Source organism: Miscanthus floridulus, chromosome 9, assembly GCF_019320115.1.
Source record: "Miscanthus floridulus cultivar M001 chromosome 9, ASM1932011v1, whole genome shotgun sequence".
Taxonomy (NCBI): domain Eukaryota; kingdom Viridiplantae; phylum Streptophyta; class Magnoliopsida; order Poales; family Poaceae; genus Miscanthus; species Miscanthus floridulus.
This window is the reverse complement of record NC_089588.1, coordinates 128,620,096-128,643,658: the sequence shown is the minus strand read 5'-3', so window position 1 is coordinate 128,643,658 and position 23,563 is coordinate 128,620,096. Positions and strand designations below refer to the sequence as shown.

At 40.1% G+C, this 23,563-nt stretch overlaps 1 pseudogene; it reads right to left on the bottom strand.

The window, feature by feature from the left end:
• Positions 1-7,467: 7,467 nt before the first annotated feature.
• On the bottom strand, positions 7,468-13,751 carry LOC136484253 (kinesin-like protein KIN-14P; annotated as a pseudogene).
• Positions 13,752-23,563: the final 9,812 nt, after the last annotated feature.

Below are 23,563 nucleotides of genomic sequence, written 5' to 3'. Positions count from 1 at the left end.
TCTCCTTAAGGAGTTTGATATTCTTGACATTAAACAAGAGACAAGTATCCTATCCCTAGCTGAGAGGGATAGGATGGATAATATTATTAGAGATTTGGAGGCCATTTGGAACATGGAGGAAGTGAAGGCAAGACAGAGATCTAGAGATAGATGTGTAAAGGAGGGTGATCGAAACACAGCTTACTTCCAAGCTATTGCAAATCAAAGAAATAGGAAAAAGAGGATTGAATGTCTAGAAGGTGAGGAAGGTCTTTTGACAGACCACGAGTCTATGATAGAGCATGCTATGGGTTTCTATAAGAATTTTTTTGCTCAAGAGGAGGATTATGGGGTTAAGCTAGATACAAATTTTTGGGGAGAGGAGGATAAAGTGACAGTTGATGAGAATGAGTTCTTAGAAGCCCCTTTCACTGAGGAAGAAATTAAAGATGCTGTTTTCAGCTCCTACGCTGAGGGAGCACCTGGCCCTGATGGCTTCTCTTTTCTTTTCTACCAAAACTTTTGGGATGTCATTAAGAAATATTTTATGAACCTTGTTAGGGCCTTTGAGAATGGGGAGTTAAACATGGATAGATTGAACTATGCCATGATTACTTTAGTTCCTAAGGAGCCTGATGCCAGGAATCTTAAGAAATTTAGACCTATCAGCCTTTTGAACTGTAGTTTTAAAATTTTTGGTAAAGCTATAAATAACAGGCTCATTAAAGTGGTTGACATACTGATTACTAATAATCAATTTGCTTTTATCAAAGGTAGGTTTATTTTGGAAAGTGTGGTTGCTACTCACGAAATAGTTCATGACATATATAGAAATAAAGAAAAAGGAATTATCCTGAAGCTAGACTATGAGAAAGCATACGATCGTGTAAGTTGGCCATTTATAGAGGATATGCTTTGCTCTAGAGGTTTTGGTAGTAGGTGGAGAGGATGGATTATGAGATTAGTTCAAGGTGGTTCCATTTGTGTGTGGGTTAAGGATGATAATAACAGCTACTTTAAACCCGGGAAAGGACTTAGACAAGGTGACCCTCTCTCACCTCTGCTTTTCAATCTAGTTGCAGATGTGTTCACTAGGATGCTTTTGAAGGCATCTAGGTATAATTTGATTTCTGGTTTACTACCACAGGTTACTATTGGAGGAATTATTAGCCTGCAATATGCAGACGACACTTTATTGTTCTTTGAGAATGATGTAGAGAAAGCTAACAATCAGAAATGGATTTTGAACTGTTATGAGTTTATGTCTGGCATGAGAATTAACTATGATAAGAGTGATCTACTTACTATAGGGCTAGAAGAGGAGGAAGCAAATTGCTTTGCAAAAATTTTTTGTTGTAAGAAGAGTGATTTCCCTAGGGGTGCCTTTGCACTATACCAAACTCAGAAGAGAGGATTTGCAACCTGTAGTAGACAAGATTATTAAAAGGATTGCTGGATGGCGGGGTAGATTGTTGTCCTATGCTGGTAGACTGACCTTGCTTAACGCTTGTTTGGCTAGTATACCCATTTACCTTTTATCCATTATAAAATTTCCTAAATGGGCTATTGAGGTAATTAACTCTCAGGTGGCCCATTTTCTATGGAATAACAGTGAAACTAATCATAAGTATCATTTGGCTAATTGGCAACTTGTAGCACAAAGAAATGAAATAGGGGTCCTTGGTGTCCCAGATTTAAGAAATCTAAATCTGTGTCTATTGAGTTCCTGGATCTTTAGATATCATCTGGATTCCAGTCCCATTTGGAGGCAAATAGTTGACTATAAGTACAAGACTGAGAAACCAAACCTTCTGTGCTGTCCAGATTTAAATGTTTCCCCCTTTTGGAGAGGGGTTCTCTGGGCCATTAAGGCTGCTAAGATGGGTATTAGGTGGACAATTGGGAATGGGCACAAAATTCGGTTCTGGAAGGATATTTGGTTTGGTAATTCAAGTTTGGCTACACAATTTTGGCCTCTATACATTATTAATGAATAGCATGGTAAGACAATAGCAGAGGTGTGGGATGGAGAAACTTTGAAGCTCTCTTTTAGGAGAACTGTCTCTGAAAGAAATAGTAGAGGATGTAGTTCTACTGGAGGATGAGGATCAAATTATGTGGAGCTATAGCTCCAGTGACAACTATTCAGTGCAGTCCTTATATGCAGTAATTAATCATAAGGGGATAACCCCGGTCTATGTTCATATAGTCTGGAAATTGCAGATTCCACCTAGAGTCCAAATGTTTTTGTGGCTTCTATCTAAAAATAGAATCTTGACTAGAGACAATTTGGCTAAACGAAGAGAATTGGCAGATCAAACTTGTCTTTTTTGCACTGAAAGAGAGTCGGTTGACCACCTCTTCTTTCATTGTTCTGTTGCCAAACGGTTATGGCGTGTTGTACTGTCCATCTTGAATCTACCTGAGGTTTGCAGTTATGAAATTTTGGCATCCCGCTGGCTTGCTAACAAGCGCCATACTGTTAACAACATCATTTGTGCAGCGGTGATGTGGTGCTTATGGAAATTTCGAAATGATATGTGTTTTCAGGGAAGAGTTTGGATAAGCGAGAAGCAGGTACTGGTGTGGATAGCCAAGACGCTACGAAGATGGCTGCCTATGTTCAAGATGGAGGTTGGAGAACAAGTGGAGGCGGTAATCTTACAACTGGAGCATCGGGCGGGACAACCTTTGGAGCTTTGCTGGGAGGATGCCAGAAGTTCACTAATATCAGGTTCGGGTCGATTGACTACCCAAGCTTTGGAACTGGTCTCTACAGCTGCGAAGAGATCTGAGTCTATCATCGGCATGAGATCAGAGAATGACTCTGTTAATCCTTAGTTTGATTAAGTTTGTTATTTGGTTGGCCTTTAAGGTCTGTTCTGCGGGCGCGCATATGCTTGAACTGTGAACCTGGATGTTTTTTATCGCTTTATGCGTATAAAGCAGGGGAAACCTCCTTGTCTAAAAAAATTTGTCTGAAGCTCTTAAATTTTGACATTCAATTATTTTGAATTGTACAAACGACCTCTGATAAAAAATGACCAAAATAAAAGTTGTAGATCTAGATGTGATCAACAACTTTGTACTTGACAATTTTTTCATTATAAATCATATATGGTCTCAAATTTGTATCTGAAGTTCATAAATTTTTAAATTCAAAATTTTCAAACAATGTCGGATGGAAAATTGATCAAAACCAAAGTTGTAGATCTCGATTGGAACTACAACTTTATAGTTGATGACTTTTACATTTAAATCATTTGAGGTCCAATAGTATGGCTGAAGTTTTGACGTTTTGAAATTCAAATTTGTCAAATGACCGCGGATGGCGAAACCACCAACATCAAAGTTGTAGATCCCGATCAGAACAACAACTGTGTAGTTGATGACTTTTTTTATCTGTGTCGCACCCGGTTTTAAGAACAGAACCAATACACATCATATGTGGGTCAAGGAAATCAAATCTCACATATAACTACAAATAAGGGTAATATCAAATCATAATGCTTAATTAGATAGCGTATTAATACAAAGAATACAACCTTAGATAGCAGACAGTGGAACGACAACTCCGATCTTTAGGCGAAGGCTCCAAAACCACAGGGACAACTGACCGGTTGATCACAAGTGTAACTTCTTCAAACTATAGCAATCTGATTTTTATCCAAATAATTGAAAAGTAAAGCAAGCGTAAGTAAATGTCGTACTCAATAAATATAACATGGGTTCATGAGGCTCAAAAGGTTGACACAGGTTTACTGCAATTAGCTTTTAGTGAGTTATGATTTTAGCAATTGAGTAGCAAGAAGTTTATAACAAGTCCATATAAACACATGATCAGGTAAACATGAATAATGAATAGCATAAACAATTAATCAATAGTGATCATCTATTCCGTAAACGTTCCAAGGCCGCTCATGACCGTGAGCACGGCTGATATACCAGTTTTACACTCTGCAGAGGTTGTATACTTTCACCATGAGCCGTGATTTACCCTTTCGCCTGAGGCGGCCAACCTCTTGACCCACTTCCAAGGAAGGTCGGTAGGGTTCACTATGAAGCCTTTCAAAAGTTCGTCTCACAAGTGTAGCTCACTAAGGATTCCCCATCAACCAGTAAGATCCCTCCCCCAAGGTGTGACTAATAAAAAGACATAGAAAACAAAGTACACTCCCTTGGTAGGCTGTGAGATCAAACTAATCGGAGCCCCTCTTGCGCCTTTCGGTAAGCTACTATGAGCTAGAAAATATCCTTATACTTGACTAAAGCCAGAGCCATATAGCACTCATGGTTGTACTGTAAGTCCCGGTTGACCACTTACAAATAAGTTCTTAGAGAGAGGAATCTAGAGCATCGCAAAAACTATGCTCTAGCCCCCTTGTTCCTTGTTGCTAAAAAATATCTTTTAGTGTTTATTGCATATTCCATTAGTCAAGTTACAAGATCATGGTCTTTAATTGAGCGCTAGCATCATACTAACCAATGCATAAACCCAAAGGTAACAAGGTACCAGATACAAAAGACTAGGATATCCTTAATGGTAACATGGTAGACAGATGCAGTATGAATTAAATAATTAAAGGTGAATAGAACAATACGGATGATCCTATGCTATACTTGCCTTTCACTTGCTTTACAACTAACGATCAACTCATTGTTGAACCTTCGATCTTCTAGTCTTTCAGTCTCCAAAGCTTTCGGACAGCTCTTCTTCTACTCATAGATCGTAGCACAACACACACACATACAAGAAGACAACTAAGAGCAGTACACCACACGAGATAAAACAACATACTAAAAGCGAGCTAGTTGCTATGGTCATGAGAACGCAAGAGACGCCGAAAACGGAGCTACGGTTGCGACTACTGAGAGTTTTATATTATATAAAAGAAAAAGCCTACAACTACAAGCTTGATTTATTTTAGTTAAATAAAAACATGGAAGAGTCATTAATTCAGTTTAAACAAATCATATTTATACATAAAATCGAGTTGAAGCTAACCATATTTTATCTTATAAATATTATCACGTAATTTATTAAGCAAGTTAAACTTTAACTTTGCAAAATAAATAAGTATGCGAGAACATCTAAACAAGCTGTACATGATGCGTGTTTAAGCTAAGAAATTTTATAATTGAAAATCATATTTATAATAGCAATTAATAATCATATTAATATTTGTATATAAAACAACGCAGTAGAAAACGTATATTGATTTTAATTATAAAACTAGTTGCATTAACATTAAATTATTTTAATATTTAACTATATATGGAACATGTGACATAAAAAGTATTAGCATTTCTGCCTAGAGCGCATCAACACGAATCTAACGCAACATGAACGAATCGAATCGGAATTAAAACGAAGAAACGACGGAGATAATACGAACCAGTGGCAAACTCGTAATTACTTGGTCTTCAATCTTGTACATGACGTACAGAACGCGAGGGCCTCCATGCCATGGCTGATCAGCGGGGTTGGGCCCTGGATAGCAGGAGGGGAACAGGTTGGGACGGCGGCGGACCGGCGGACGGCGACAAGAGAAGGAGGAGAAAAATCTATTTTACTACACAAGGGATTTCCCAAACTAGGGGCTCCCTTACAGTAGTTTTGGTATGTTTTGCCCAAAGGGTTGGTACATATATATAGGGAGGAAAATTCTCCACATCTACATCAACTAGCAATATGGTACTAATTGATGTTGCACCATCCACCTCCGCTAATAGGCCTAAATAATCATTTAAACCCATTAGTAAATAAAGGCATGGGCCTTTGAGAGTCGGTGGAAAATTGGACTCAGATTTTTCTAATTTAGAAATTAATTAATATAATGAAATAAAAATAATTCTAGAAAGTCTAGGATTACCATTTATATCACGAAAAATGCTTCGAAGCTTAGAAAAATAGCTGGAAAAATCCTGGAGATAAATTGAAAGACGAGGAACTCAGACAAAATATTTGGAGCTCAAGAAAAGATTGTTGGGAAACATAAAGATTAAGGTCAAGGAGGTTGAAATTTAATTCCAGAAAGAAGCTAGAAAATTCCTGGAGATAGTTATTCGTCTCCTAAACTTATTTAAAAATAAAAATTTGCAAATAGAAATACAAGGTGCGACCGACATGAATGCAACAAACATGTTTCTACCTTAAGATAAATTTTAATTTAACAAAAAATTATTATTTCCCTATGTTTTCATGAGCACAAAAATACAAAATTAAATTATTTTAGCTCTATTTCAAGAGAAGCAAATTTTAGGGTGTTACAATCTGAAGTCGTTTAGGGTTCTAAATATTCATTTTAAAATCCTGAGAAGTTAGTACTAAAGGAATATACATGGTTTATGGACACAAGTGACTAGGGGGTAGAGTGGTTAGAGGAGTTACACGCGAGGACACAGGTCTCAGGTTCGAAACCCAGCATCGTGTAGCTTGTGACTTGTGACGCATGACCGTGCGGCTAGGCTGGTGGGGCCTTCCCGGGATTAAATCATTTTTTTGTTTTTTTTACCTGATTTTGGAATTTCTGAAAACACTAATCACCACCGCTGGTAACACGAACCGGTGGTGGTAATTTTTCATCACCGCTGGATGGAAACCGGTGGTAATGACCAAGGTCATCAACACTGACTTTACTGCTCGAGGGTCAAAACCGTTCGGTGAAGGGGGGTCTGGAACCGGCGGTGATGAACTTTCTTTAGTATTGCAAATCCATCCACTAGAGAGTGAAATTTGTGGGGATTTGGAGCCTCCACCATCCTTGTTGGCTCCCACCTCTTGTATTTTCATCTTGGAGTGGATTGCTAGCTTGTCACCGCCCGCCCTCGTAAGGGGATTCAATGTAAATCTTGTGTAGTTGTGATTCAGTATTCCTCTTGCCATATGAGTTGATTGATTTTCCATCAGGCATGGTATTGGCGCCATTTGTTGAAGATTGAATGAGTTTTCTCAAGTTAGATGGCATATTGTTGTGTTGATAATTTAGTGATGGGAATTGAAAGATTGTCTAGCTAGTTGTTGCAAGTGCTTTGTGTATAAGTCACATGCTAAACTTCAGCTCAAAATGTCAAGAAATGACTCTGAATATGTGTCTTTCGAGTTCATGGTCTGTGCAAATTCAAACTTTTAAACTTTGGTCGGGAAGTTCCGAACCAAACTTCTGAACATTCAAAACTTTCTAAGAAATCTCCCAAAGTTCCTAATTTTGTTGATCCGTTTACATTTGGGTGTTAAACTTTTAGCTCCCGTTTGTTCCATTGATACCGTCCGCTATGCCAACAATGGATTATCCTCTTTTGTGAGGTCATGTATGCTTAGCATCTTCATTCTTTTGGCTTGTTATTAACATATTATTTGTGGTTATGTAAACCAAAAATAAGACCACAAAAATTTACAAGCAACCAATCACAGGGTTGGACATGACTCATGAATACATCATATCAAAATTACAAAACTTTGATAGATATGCACATTAGGAAGAAGGTTAAAATATCCTTGTGGTCATGATTTTCTTCCCATCTCGAGGTTTTTCTGGCCTTTTCTATGTGTACTACAGCAAAAATGAACGAGTAATTTACAGCATATGGCTGAAGATCCAGCAACCTCTCTCAAAAGGACTGACATATTCATCTGTCAAACATCAATGTATCACCCAGTAGGATCAACATGTTTATCTGTCCCTGACCATGGTGAAGTTGGTCACAACGAAACCAAGTTTCATCTGGATTGCTTACTTCTTGGCTCCTGTTTTACCATTTGGAGTTTTCTTTCCTTCAGCACCGCTCTTCTTGATTAGCGTTGGTGAGGGTGCACTCAGCTTTTTCTGTAATGGCGATGACCTTTTTGCAGGATTCACTCTAAAGTAATTAAAAATAAAACAGCATAGTTCAGAATAGTTGATCTTAGCATTTGCTAGTTACCTTCTAGCATAATATAAAGATATAAATTAGAGTAGATGATTACCTAAGGTCTGAACTTTTTGCACCTTTGAGTTGGGTCTTTCTTGCAGCTGAGCCCCCTCCATTTGTTAAACCTGAAGCTTTTGGGGCACTAGATGGTCTCACACAATCTAGCTTCTGACGAACAATTAGTTGTCAACCTCGAAATCATCGGAATCCTCTGTTCCAACAGACCCAGACCAGCTCCATTGCTGTTCAGGGCTGCTTCTTTGGTAGAAGGCAAGATCTTGTGTGCCATCAGGTCCCAACTCTGGCAGGGAATTGCTGCTCCCGAACTGTGAGTGCTCAGCCAAATCTCCCAATGCTGAGTCATTCTGAACACCATTACAATTTACAAGTATCAAACCATGAATATGGATCAATTCAAATTGTGTTCAAGGAAAAGACCATATCATAAATTTTGGCTAAAAAAAAGGAATACCTCTATACTTCCATGTTCTATTGGGTGCCTCGATGCAGGTGATGCATTACCTGTTCTCATTCTATATATGTCTGGGCTTGATTGAGTGCTTCGTATGCTCTCATGATCTCCATCTTTCCTAGCTAATGCTGCCCTGAGGCAAGCAATCTGCAGTAAGAAAGTAATGAGGCACAATTTCATAGAAGATATTGGTTCACAAGCCCTGTGAACTCAAGAAAGCCATGAAGCAGAGTTCACAGACAAACCTGTTCTTTGAGCTCTCTGACCTCTCCTCCTTCCTTGTTTGATTTGGCGGCTCCAAGCTCAATAGTGGCAACACGCTCGGCAAACTTCAAAGTACTTATGGACTCACTAACAGCATCTGGTTCTGGAGCTATGTGAATAAACATCAATGTCTTCGCTTGTCCTCCTGAAAAATAGAAACAAAATACTTACAACACATATTTTTGGTGCTGACAAGTTGCAAACCAAGGATATGGAGCTTTGGATAGTTACCAAGTGAGTCTTGTAATAGTTGAGTAAGTTTACTATTTCTGTAAGGAACATGTGTGCTTTTCTGGGCTAGGGCTGCAATTACATCGCCTAGTGCAGCCAGTGACTTGTTTATGTGCTGTGCCTCCTTTAATCTATCTCCTACCACTTCAGATTTATCAACTCTTTCACTGCCAGCTAGATCCACAAGATGCATGCAACCTCTTAGGACTGTTCCAGATGATAAATCTCGTCCTTGAACATGAACAGTCAGACAGCTGTAATTGGTATCAAACATCAGCTAAAAACACCAAGTTCAACATCATGCCTGGAACTGGAGGCACTAATGCAAAAGCAACAAACAAACCTATGGGAGCGACTACTTCGGTCATTCATGGCAGTTGAGCAAACTGCACGATTCTTTTGGCCAAGATTCATCAAGTCAATTACATCAGAGGTCGATGTGACTGGAACCACATTTGCATCTGGAACTGCAATTCCTTTTTGAGAATTATTTCGAATTTCCAATGTTTCTTCGTGTTAAGGAGGTCCAATATCATAAATAAGATAGATGTTCAATATATGCAAAAAAAATAGTTAAGATATCTGAGAGCAGGATTAATATCAAGCTCAGTATGAAAGGATATTTTTTGTTTCCACCATTCTGAAGGAGATCTCTCACTTGCTCGTTGTAGATCTCCATCATCTGTACAGCAATTTCATAACAAATTGTATCTTTCCTCTGCTCCTGGATACTGAATAGATCATTTAGTGCTCTGTAGTTGACACCGAGCCCTTCTTCTGTCAAAATTTTGGGACCACTCTGCAGCAGCCAGAAAACAATGTTTTCATATTGCAAACAATATCAATACTCATGTAAAAAGTAACAGTTGACAGGTCAAACACCATTGTAAAGGTCTTTCCCGATCCAGTTTGACCATATGCAAATATACAAACATTGAAGCCATCAAGAACAGAACGGACCAAAGGTTGCATGTCTGTAAAGACCTCCTCTGCACTAATTGAAAGACTTTGTCACTTAACTAAAAAAAGGTCTAATTTTAAACAAATAATTCAGTGGAGCAACTTGTGCGTTTAACCTTGTGTGGCCAGGGGACCAAAGACACTGTTGAAAGTAAAAGACTTCTTTGCATCTTTTCCATATTTTGATGGTACCATAAGTGTGATGGTTCTATCTTCTATTCCAGCAACACTGCTCGAGGAACTTACTTTTCCAGGAAGGAAAGGTCTCACTCGACAATAAACTCTGATATTTCCTTGTGACAAAGAAGAAAAGAGATTTTTCAGCATGCTTGTCGCATTAAAATCATGAAACATGAGTATATAGTCCTCATGTTTCTAGTACATAAGACTGAAAAAATATACCTCTAAGGTCTTGTATTTGGTTGTAAAGCTTGCGGTTTTCCTCAACAACCTTACGGTATCCAGAAGCCGCGTGAGAAACAATACGCAAATGATCACCTAATATAACACAATATGATGATGAACACCAAAACTTTGGAAGAAAAAAGTTTAATGATTACAGATGTCCAAAGTTCAGCACGCAATATACCAAGCTTTTTAAGGTCTTCAGAGTATAGCAGTTTTAACTGCTCCATGCAAGACTTAACAGTGGACATGTTACTTTTCAAATCCTACAGTCAGTCTCAATAGTCACAGAATAATAGTGGAAAATACAACCAGATTCACTGAAGAACACAAAGCATTTGAAATACCTGGATCTGTTTCTGTTCTTTATCAAAATTTCTCACTGGCCTTGGCGTATTTTTATTTACATTATCATTGCTTCGTGGTACATGTACTAATGTGCTTACATCTTCTGTCACACTCAATGCATTCAGCTTATCTTCATCCATCTTCATATTTTCAGTGGCCTAATGAGAAATATTAGTGCACGGACCAATTTCATCCAGAATGAACAAATTAAAAATCTGACATGTCTAGATGAATAGTCTATAATACTCCTTCCATTCCAAAACGATTGTTTTCTCTTGAATCAAACTTATTTAGCTCTGACCAAATTTATATAAAAATACACCAACATCTACAATATCAAATCTTATCTAAAAAAATCTACAATATCAAATTAGTTCCATTTTGACCATCATAAAATGTCTTGATAGTGTATTTATTTGGTACTCTAGATATTAATGTATTTTCTATACATTTGGTCAAAGTTAGAGATGTCCGTCTTAGGAGAAAATAAAATATATTACATTTTGGGACAGAAGGAGTAGCAAATATTTACTTGTACCAAATTAAGAACATTCAGTTATTGATGTATTAACAAAAAGTGGATACCTTCTCCAGATCACTGCAGGAAGTAGACTCCACTTGTGGAGAGTCCACTCTGGATAATGACTTACTATCATTGGTGTCAAACGGAGAGTCCATTCTCAAAACTGAGTTACGGTCATTGGTATCCATAGTGTCTTTCACCTGTTCCATAATCTCTGTTAGTCCAACTGTGATATGGTTGGTTTAGTCAAAACTAAAAACACAGCAGGAATTGTGAGGCTGGTAAGAGAACTGAATATACCAATTCACTCTGGCTTGCAGCACGGCACTCAAATTCATTAATTACTTTGCTCAGGAGTGATTCTACAACCTGAAAATTAACAGATTCAATATGAATATTTATTCTCTCAACAACATTGCATAAACAGCTAGCTACACAGTAGGCTCACTGATGGAATTTCTTCTGGTTTCTTATCTGAGAGAACTGTTTGAACAAGCATCCGGATGGAGTCTGGAGTAGTCTACAACCAAGAAGATGAGTATCACCGCAAATTAAAAAGAGTGTTACATAATGTGAAAGAAGAACTAGGTGATGGATTCTTACTGTTTCAGTGGGTTCTAGGGAAAAATCAAGACCTATTTGCTCCAGTGATATGCCATCTCGGAGTAATTCAGCTGAGTGACTCCTCATCATCACCTTCGTAAAAGGTTCATTATTCTTGCGAATGACATACTTTCCAGACAAAGGCTTTACAACGCCACCATATTTGAATGGAGATTGTTTTCCCACTTGCTTAGCATCACAAAATAACTTCAGAGCAAGAACACAGTCTACAACTCGAACACCTTGTCCACCCTGAGGTTGATGGCAAGTGAATATATAAAATTGGGATGGCTAATATAAATAAAATTAGTTAATAGTATTTTTACAGCAGCACTCCTTATTAATCAGGGAGTAATCCACTAAATAGTACCAAAATTGTGGAGTTAATAAAAACGTGTCGATCATTCAAAGTAAAAGTAAATAAACCAGGCAATAGTGTAACCTTTTCCAGGTCTGATGCCTCAAATGTTGGAACACCTAAATCTTGCAGGCCAATGAGGAAATTCCTCACATTCTCAAAGTACTGATATGCACAGAGAGCTGTACCATCGGCAGGGACAGTAGAATCCGATGGCACCTCCACAACCTAAAAGTGTCATCCTTAGCATGCAAAATCACAGTAGAAAATGAAATTCTACATATCTGAAGGACAGAAATGCAACCTTGGGTACCGCACCAGGTTGAATCTTATTGAGTGCATTGCAGAGAATAATGCCATTTCTCAGGCCAACACGGAATTCCTCCTCGGAAGGCTCTTCTGAAAGGTCCTTCGCACACACTACCCCAACTATCCTTCGCAACCAGTTGGCTGCCTCATACCTTCTTATTGCTGCATTTCTCAAACCAAAGGAAGCACCAATTCAAATGACCCTGATTATGCTAAGTTGCTAACAACAAATGGCAATAGGTGTTTATATCCAAAGATACAAAAATAGACCATACCAATTTTTTAAACAAGTGCTGTATCACTTAAGTGTAAATCTGTGTTAGAAGCCAAATGACAGTATGTAAAGAACTCGATTACAAGATTGGCGTTGTTTAGAACTTAAGTGGAACAGTGGATCAGCAGTCATCACATTCTTAAACAAAAAATAAAGGTATTCTATGCAGGCAGGTTTGGAGGTGGACCCTTATTAAGGCCCCCTCTTTGTCATGACAACCACGATGATAAAAAAAGTAACTACATATAAACAACAGTTAGGTTGTTGGCCCTTGCCCTGTTTTATATGGTCAAGAGTGACAAGGAACAAAGGCGCATAGCAAAGAATAAGGAATCATTGCAGCTAAATCTAGTGTTATGAATGCCTAAGAGAGAGTAATCATATAGGAAAGCCAACTAGCTATAAAAATGAGTTAAGGACTTCTGTTAGAAATTGTATTGCAGGAATTGCATTGCAGGTGCAGGGTTATGATTATGAACACAAAACTTAATCCCTCTCCATCTTGTCACTTTTATTGAGCCAAGTCTGATTAGATTATGAAGTATGAAGCTAAGCCAGCTAATGTGAGATGAAATTCTAACGGATTCATAATTCAAACTAGCATTAATGAGACTAGAGCAAAATTCAAGCTCTCCAAGAGGGTAAAAACCTATTCTAGCAGACTAGCACAACATATTCCGTTTAATATCATTTCAAGAGAAAAAAGATAAAAACGAGAATTTATTCCTTGGTAAATATTACACTCTGAGCATAATAATCTAAGCTTATATCCCAAACAAAACTAAAGCATGCAACGACTAAAAGATCATGACTGAATCACAAAAAGAAAGTAAATTCCAGCCTACCATGTACACAATAGCCTTAACTCAAATTGAATACGTACTTACCATTAAAAGATGCAAATTTCCTGCAAAAAAAAGATGCAATTTTTTTTCACCAAGCAAATATACCGCGACTCACCAGCTTCCTCCGCCTTGCGACAGGCAATGTCGATGTTCCTCCAGGACCCAACCGTATCTCCTCCTCCTGCGCTGCCGCATCCTCTGCCCTGCTGCCGCATCACGTCCTCCACGACGGCCGCGGCGACCGCCGCCTCCTACTCCGCCGACGCCATGGGAGGGCCCGGACCAGGACCAGCGCCGAACCCGGCGACCCGACCGCCGTTGGGACGCCTAGGAGGAGGCGTGATCGCTAGGAGGAGGGGCGGGGAAGCCGGTGGAAGGGAGCTCTTCCTAGAGCTCTCTTCCTTATTCCTGCGAACGAAATGGGGTGGTGGTGTCGCTTGCGGGGTGGAGAGGGCGGGGTTGGTGTTTTTGAGATCGGGATGGGGAAGAGAGTGGAAATCGGAGGACTTTGTGGGCTGGTTTGCATATATATTTCTTGGATAAATTAGGGAGACTAAAAATGGGGGTTCTATCATTTGGGCTATTTTTGCCTAGATTCTTGGGAGGAACTGTGTGGTGCCGTTTGCCATGTGCTATTTTACTTGTTTTCCTTGCTTCCCATAGAAAAATAAATAGTATTTGGTACACTTTTTTTAGATCTCTAATGTTGGTGACATTTTTTTTGTTTACAATGATGATGCTAGCCCTTGGTGATTTCATTGTGCAAAATCTACAAAAGATAAAATCTTAGTAGTGACATAAGCTACTATAAAATATTTTTGGCCAAAACTACGGAATATTGAGTGTTGGACATATATAACCAAGAGGACGTGTGAATGTAGGAATTTGGTTGTGCAACATCTAAAGAAATTAAAAGGAAGTGTCTAGTTATCTGTCGATACATTTCATGTGGTCAAATCTGTTAGATTTTTTATATATTCGACCTAGTAGACGGTTGTAGCACAAATTCTAAAGCACACAATCAAAGGTATAGAAATTTGATAGATTTAGTATAAAAAAATATGTCAATAGATAAATAGCAAAAGTCATAAAAGTTATATAAATACATGGTGCCTGTAAACAGCAAAACATAGTGAAAAAAGTTAAATGAAGAAATGGTATCTTTCCATAGCTTGCATGATTATGGTACTTACCATGTGCATTTGGCTCCTTATGGTTTGTAACAAATCAATGCACTTTTGCAAGGAGTTCTGACAAATATTATCGATTGTGTGACTGACTGACTGTACACTTGGAGAGAAACTTGGGGTTTTTCATAGGCCTACAAGTTGTTCCAGTAAATTGTTACCTAACAGTCTTTCTTAGTAATTTAATTAGTATCTTATAATTACAGCTCAACCGGTAACTGGAAACAACTGTATTGTCTTTGAATTGATTTTGTTAAATATGTAAACACAATAATTCTGATATCCAACTTCCACATATATGTTTGTCTAACCAATACCCTATTTCAGAATTCTATGCATTAGTACAAAACTCACATGTACACAGTCGATTCAAAATAAGTAACACATTCGGTTTTGCTATGTAAGTACCATGTCAAATGTAAAGCGTGGTCTATTGCACCTCTAAAACCATCGTTAACCACTGATAAGGTAACAACCAACTATATCTCGCATGTACAATTGATTAAAAAAATATATGACAGACGGTTTTGCCTTAAGTACCATTTCAAATGTAAAAGCACGGTCTGGTGCTCCTCTAGGGCCATCACAATAACGACTTAGCCTAACAACCAACAATACTAATTCAGGCATTTCCCACAATTGGTTCATACATGTTGATGATTTGGGTTCTATTCTACAAGCAATCATTGAAAAGTGATGTTTACAGTCAATTCTCTACGTATAAACCATCAACAAAATATATACATACAATAATTTGTAAGTTTGCAACTTATCAAAGCAAATTATTAACTTCTAAGATAAGTTATATGGACAACAAATTTTATACGAAAATCGTAGCCCTTCTGTCACACCCAATTTTAAGGATAAAATTGAATGCATAAAGCTCATGTGTGCCCAAGGATCAGTCACACAGATAAGTCGACAAATTGCATAAAGTATCATCACGGTGTTTCTTACATCATAATTAATATCATCACATAAACTTATACAACACAACGGAAAGTAAAAGATAACTCTCTCGTGGTAACTCCATCACAGGGACGGTCAACTGGTTGACCACAAGCCTAATAGTTCTCAGAAAACTCCTCATACACGTAGTCATCTGTTACCCATCCGGGATTTTTATCCACATATAGAAAGTAAACAAGCGTAAGTACTTCCCGTACTTAACAAGTTAACATGGGGTTATGAAAGCTCAAAAAGGTTGACACTGGTTTACTGTAGTTAGCACTTTTAGTGAGTCAAGATTTTATCTTCTACTATTAGCAAGTTATGCTTAAGCTCCCATTTAAACCCATATAATCATATATCAGAATCATTTGGGTCATATTATCATCGTATAACATCATAACTAAACAACAATAAGTAACCAGTTATTCTGTGAGTTTTTCGGGCCGCTCGTGACCGTGAGCACGGCTGTTATAACAGTTTGTAACCCTCTGCAGAGGTTGTGCACATTCACCGCGAGTCGTGTTTCCCATATGCCCGGGTTAATTACTCCCATATCACTGCCAAGGTGAGCGGGCAGGGTACACTATGAAGCCATTTCATAGGTTTCTCTAACAAGTTAGGGCGACTAGGTTTCCTCGGCAGGCAGATGTAGGAACCCCCTTTCCTATGGCACAAATCCATCGTGGCTATACACATAGGAACAGAGGCAGTCCTATACCCAACGTGGCAAGCCCCTTTTGCGCCATAAATGTAACCTCTAACAAGCTAGAAAAGATCCTAATACTGAGCTAAAGTCAGAGCCATATGACTCTCACGGTTGCACTGTCAGTCCCAGCTTTTGTCAACAGATAAGTCCTTATGGAGGGTCGAGAGCAACATGATCGAAAGTCATTTGCTCCTTCGCCCTATGGATCAGTTGTTATAAAGCATGTTTTACCTTTAGTTCCATAGAGCCATTAACCATTGTATAGACCATGTTCAGTTAGAGCGCTAGCAATCTACCCATATGCAATTAACCCATAGGAGTCAAGGAAACATGTCATCAAATAACTAGGATGTCCTTATGGTTATCAAAGTTAGACACATGCACATGAGTGAATGATTAAAGTGAATAGGACATCAAGGTAGGCTCATGCTATACTTGCCTTGGTTAGCAAACTCCTGCCGGTCCTGCTGGTCGTCGAAGAACTCTTGGTCTCCAACGTTCTCCTCACCGTCTGAACGCGACCAACACGGCAACATACAACATTCCAACGGCATTGATGCAAAGCAAACAATCCTACAGTTAGAACAATACACCAGCAGTATAGAAAACAAGATAAAATGTTTATGAAAAGATTCTATGTCTCGCTACGATCACGTCAACGCGAAGTTCACGAAAAACGGAGCTAAAACGCGAAAGTTATGATTTAAACGGGATTTCCTATAGCAATTTATTTAACTCAATCTAATCTCAAAATTTAAATGTTGCAAACAGGGTTAACAATGGTATTAACAAGTAGAGAACTTAATTGCGAACCTAACGCGATTTGAACAGGTCAAATCGGAGCTATAACGACGATTTTATAAGCAACACAGTGCAATGGCATTTATGTAAATACTAAAAACGTATTTTGGACTAAAACCGTATATTTTACATTTTCAAAAGGGGAAAGCGTACTCTGGAAATGTGTTTTGGACTACGGGTTAAGACTTAGAAAAACTCAGGGACTCATTAGCAAAACCGACTCGCGAAGGGGTATCGACTTACGTGGGCCGTTGGATCATGGATGGGTGGCTCGGATTAGATCTGGGGGAAGAGAGAAGGAGCCGGCCAGGAATAGTAGCTCCGGCGGCGGCGCAGCCATGGTCGGTGGCAAGGAACATGCCAGCGCGTACGGAACTCAGCCTACGGGCCACGGTGTGCCCATCCGAGAGCACCGGGGGATAGCGGGAGTGAAGGAGACCTCGGCCAGGCCGATACGACGGCCAGAGGACGCGGCTGAGGCGGCGGTCGCCATGGCCGGCGGCATGGAGCTCACGGGCGCAGGTAAAACGGGGTCTACGGGCCATGAAACACGCAAATAACAGCACGGGGAGAAAGAGGGGAGCACGGCGAAGCTCACCGCGGTGGCAAACGGGTCGAAATCGGCTCGGGGACGGCAATCCACGGGGAGGGGCGGTCGGTGAACCACGGCGCTTCTCCGATGCGGCGGTTGCAGCCTTCTCGTGCACGGGCAAACGCGAAATAGAACGGGGAGGCAGCAGGGGCTGCGCGCGGAGGGTCTCGGTTCCCTTTTAAAAGAGATCAGGGAGCGGGGCGACGCTCCCACGATGGCACGCGAGACGTGGGCGCGAAGGCGGTTGTGCCTTGACCGAAAGCGGGGCGCGCGGGAGGAGGGGGACAGCGCCGACAGGCGGGCTCGAGCCGTCAGCGGCTGAAAGCGAGGCGAAGGGCGTGACAGCGGTTGGTGCGGGACTGGGCCAGCTCCTTGTTGGGCCACACGAGACAGGGCGCGGGCGGTTGCGGGAGATGGGGAAATTGGGCCAGCAGGCCAGGCCAGGCCGGCGGAAAGAAATGGCCAGCAGGCCGAATTGAAGAAGGAAGGAGGGAGAAAAGAATTTTCCTCTTTCTTTTTATTTTCTAGAGTTTTAGCAAACCATTTTCAAATTGATTTTGTATCCAAATTCAAATTTGATCAAAACCAGTCATTGCCAAAAATAAAGGTGCAGCAGCATGTATGCATCAAAAGGTTACTAACCTTATACTTGATTTTAATTTCCCAAAAATTATTAATTTCCTATATTTGAATGCACACATAATAACATAATTAAATCAAATTTACTTATTTTTTTAAAAGTATGAAATTTTTGGGTGTTACAATTCTACCCCCCTTAAGATGAATCTCGCCCTCGAGATTCGGACGATTGCTTACTCAAACAGTTGTGGATAAGACTTTCGTAAATCCTCTTCTCTTTCCCAAGTAGCCTCATCCTCTGTATACCGATTCCACTGTACCTTGCATATTTTTATAACTCGGCTCCTTGTAACTCTTTCTGCCGTCTGTAAGATCTTTATCAGATATTCTTCATATGTGAGATTTTCCTTAACTGCAAGTTCTTATAAAGGAATCTGCTCTTCTGGTACTCGCAAACACTTCTTTAATTGAGAAACATGAAACACATCGTGCACTCCTGACAAACTCTCAGACAGTTCCAACTGATAGGCTACTTCTCCACGTCTCTCTAGGATCTTAAAAGGTCCAATATACCTCGGTGCCAACTTTCCTTTCATATTGAATCTTTTCACACTTCTCATTGGTGACACCTTCAGGTACACATAATCTCCAACTTCAAAAGTCAGCTCTCTTCTGCGAGTATCAGCGTAACTCTTCTGTTGGGACTGAGCCACCCTCAAGTTGTCCCTAATCATCCTCACTTGTTCTTCTATGTCTCTAAGGACATCGGGTCCAAACACTTGAGTTTCACCAGACTGATTCCAGAACAAAGGCGTTCTACATTTACGCCCATACAGCGCCTCAAAAGGTGCCATCTTGAGACTCTTCTGGTAACTGTTGTTGTATGAGAACTCCGCATATGGTAGACTCTTATCCCAACTATTACCATACTGTAGTGCACAAGTTCTCAACATATCTTCCAAAATCTGGTTGATCCTTTCAGTCTGTCCATCAGTTTGCGGGTGGTAAGAAGAACTAAAATTCAACTTTGTCCCCAAAGATCTATGTACTTTTTGCCAGAATTGCGACGTAAACTGAGTGTCTCTATCAGACACAATTTTCTTGGGAACACCATGTAAGCACACTATCCTTTCCATGTACAACTCTACTAGCCTTGCACTTGTATAGGTAGTCTTGACTGGTAAAAAGTGAGCAACCTTGGTGAGTCGATCCACTATTACCCATATTGAATAATAACCTCTTTGAGTGCGGGGCAAACCTACGATAAAATCCATACCAACTTCTTCCCATTTCCATTCAGGAATCTTCATTGGTTGTAGCAATCCTGCAGGTCTTTGATGCTCAGCTTTCACTCTTTGACAAGTGTCATACAAAGCCACATACTCTGCCACATCTCTCTTTAAACCATACCACCAATACTTCTCTTTGAGATCCAAATACATCTTTGTACTTCTGGGATGTATAGAATAAGCAGACTCATGGGCCTCTTGCAGAATTGCATCATGGATAGCCTTCACTTCAGGTACACATATCCTTTTTCCGAACCAAAGAGTACCATTCTCATCCATCCTGAATCCTGGTGCCTTTCCAAGCACTACATTCTTCGCTATATCTTTTAGTTTTTCATCCTCCAATTGACCTTTGCGTATCTCTTGCTCTAGAGTAGGCTCTATCACCAATTCCATTGTATTAGTGACAAAACTCAAGTTGAGATGCTCCATTTCAGCACACAGCTCTGCTGGCATCAATGTCATCCCAAGTCCATTGGCATAACTCTTTCTGCTAAGTGCATCAGTTACGACATTTGCTTTTCCTGGATGATAATGCACTTCCAAATCATAGTCTTTGATCAATTCTAACCAACAACGTTGTCTCAGATTCAGATCTGATTGGGTAAAGATATACTTCAAACTCTTGTGATCTATATTGATATCACTCTTATGCCCAATTAGATAATGTCTCTAGATTTTCAAAGCATGAACCACAGCTGCCAATTCCAAGTCATGAGTAGGGTAATTCAACTCATGCTTCCTCAATTGTCTAGATGCATATGCCACCACTCTTCCTTCTTGCATAAGCACACATCCAAGGCCCAAACGAGATGCATCACAATATATAGAGAAGTTCTTGCTTAAATCTGGCAAAATCAACACTGGAGCTATAGTTAATCTTTTCTTTAGCTCATCAAAGTTTGCCTGGCATTTATCAGACCATACATATTTAGCATTCTTTTCCAACAGTGCTGTCATAGGCTTAGCAAGCTTGGAAAAACCTTCAATGAACCTCCTGTAATATCCAGCCAATCCCAAAAAGCTACGAATCTCACTTACATTGATTGGTGGTTTCCAATTCAACTCATCTTGTACTTTGCCTAGATCCACTACTATTCCACCATTGGAGACAACATGACCCAGAAAAGAGACCTCCTTCAACCAAAACTCGCACTTGCTCCGCTTAGCGTACAACTTATGTTCTCTAAGCTTTTGCAAGACCAACCTTATATGTTCAGCATGTTCTTCTTCGGTCTTGGAGAATATTAGTATGTCATCAATGAATACCACCACAAATTTATCAAGAAACTCCATGAACACCTTATTCATCAGATACATAAAGTATGCAGGTGCATTGGTCAATCCAAAAGACATAACGGTATACTCATACAAGCCATACCGTGTAGTGAATGCTATCTTAGGTATGTCCGAGTTTTGAATCTTAAGCTGATGGTAACCTGAGCGGAGATCAATCTTGGAGAACACATAGGCTCCTCTCAACTGATCAAACAAATCATCAATCCTCGGCAAAGGGTATTTATTCTTGATTGTAAGCTCATTAAGTGAACGGTAATCCACACACATCCGTTGGCTACCATCCTTCTTATCCACAAAGATTATAGGTGCCCCCCATGGGGAAGAACTAGGGCATATGAAACCTTTTTCTTGCAACTCTTTTAGTTGTTTCTTAAGCTCTTCTAATTCATTAACCCCCATTCTATATGGACGTTTAGCTATTGGTGTAGTTCTAGGTAATAACTCAATAATGAATTCAATGTCACGGTCAGGTGGCATACCTGGCAAGTCATCAGGGAAGACATCCGGGAACTCCTCCACAACACGATCTTGTTCATTGGCATCACCATCCAACTGATTCACAGTGGCTGTTGGCTGAGCTTGCACTACCACTTCTACATAGATTCTATCTCCATTGGGTGATGTCACAACCACAGATCTCTCCTGACACTAAATCACTGCCCGGTGTTGTTTCATCCAATCCATTCCCAGAATAAGATCAATTCTCGCTGTTCTCAACACAATAGGTTTCACTTTGAAGTCTACCCCCTTAAGGAAATGCTAGTTGAGGGACTCCAATAAGAAGCTGGCATGCTACCTCCCGGTGAATTTACTAGTATGGGGTTTTTCATGGCACATAAAGGTATGCTATGCATTCTAACAAAAGCTTAGGAAATAAAAGAATGCGAAGCACCGGAATCAAAAAGTACTGTAGCAGAGATAGAGTTGACACTGAACGTACCCAACATGACCTCAGGCGTCTCCTGAGCTGCATCAGATGACACATAGTTCACCTTCGTAGTGTGAGGTGGTCGAGCATTGAACTTTTGATTACCATTCTAGTTCTAAGGAGCTTGCTAGTTCTGCTTCTTTGGACACTGATGAGCATAGTGACCTACTTCTACACAGCGGTAGCATGCGTTGGGGTTATTGGGTGCACCTCTCTTCATAGGAGCATTGTTGGGCATTCCCTGGCATGTTGCCGGATTGCCGGTCTGTTGCGGGGGACGCTGATTACCATACGATTGCTAGTACTAAGGGCGTTGCTGGAACTGGTTACACTGAGGATACTGACCATGGTTTCCCTGGTTAGATGGTCCTTAATTCCTCTGTTGAAAACCCTGCTGGGGATAGGCACACAGGAGGGTGTTGCTTCCAGAAGCTTACCCTTGAAGTCTCCTCTTCTTGGCTTCCATCTCTTTGCACTTATCGTCAATCACAATAGCGCAGTTCACCAAGGACTGAAAGTTAGGGTAGGTGTTGGACATTAGCTGGAGCTACAGTCCATCATAAAGTCCCTTGAGGAAATAGCATTGCTTCTCCTTGTCCTCAGCTACATCATTTGGAGCATAGCGTGATAATTGAGCAAACTTGTCATGATACTCCGCCACAGTCATGGATCCTTGCTTGAGGGACCTAAATTCCTCCTGCTTCAATTCCATGAGTCCATCAGGGATATGATAAGACCAGAAATTGTCCTTGAATTCTCGCCAGGTGATAGCAGGAGCGTCATTGGGGCATCCATATTGGAAAGAATCCCACCAATCCTGAGCTGCTCCCTAGAGTTGACCAGAAGCATACAACACCTTCTCAAGATCATTGCATTGTGCTATGTTAAGTTGCTTCTCCACAGCACGCATCCAATCGTCTGCTTCCAAGGGGTCTGAGGCATGGGTGAACACCGGTGGGCAACCCTTCATGAATTCTCTACGCTTGTCTCTAACCTGAACAGGCGGTGGTCCCCTTGCAGGTTCGTTATCCAAGCGTTGCATCATGGCTTGCATTAACTGCGCTTGCATTCCCATCAATTGTTCCATAGTCACTGGTGGCGGTGGTGGTGGATTTATGAGAGCATCACGTCCACGACCATGACCTCTGCCTCTTCCTCCTCTTGCGGCCATATGCTTTCCAACAAATGCGCAAAAGTTTTAGAGATTTCCAAATTATAGAGAGCTTATAAAGATAAGAAACAATGCTGAGAATTTTCTGGACAAGATTCAATTACAGCAGTTTGGTAAATTGGTCATAACTTGAGTTTTAGAGATCCCACAGAGGTGTACCAAGAACGGTTGGAAAGCTTAGGAGATCAGCTACAACTTTTATTTAGAAAACTTTTACAGATTCTGGTATATACATGGTCAAAAACAGAGCTAAACTGAATCTGTTCTGGGTTCCAGTCTGTGCAGGAACATCAATTTGTGACAGCTAGATCTCACAAACCTGAACTTATATTGACGTGATTCCAGAGGCATTGGAAAGATACAGAAGTCTAGATATCTCCACAAAAATTTCAGAATTTTTGACAGCCCAGATCTCGAGATACAAGATAAAGAACACAGGCTGCTCTAGAAAACAGCACAACAGAGATAAGATAAAGCAAACCCATCTACATTAAGAACATCATCTAAACTTAAGGTTCAAACCTAAGGAAGTTGTGGACATGCCCACAAACCTCCAGCAATCAAACAAACTCCAAATC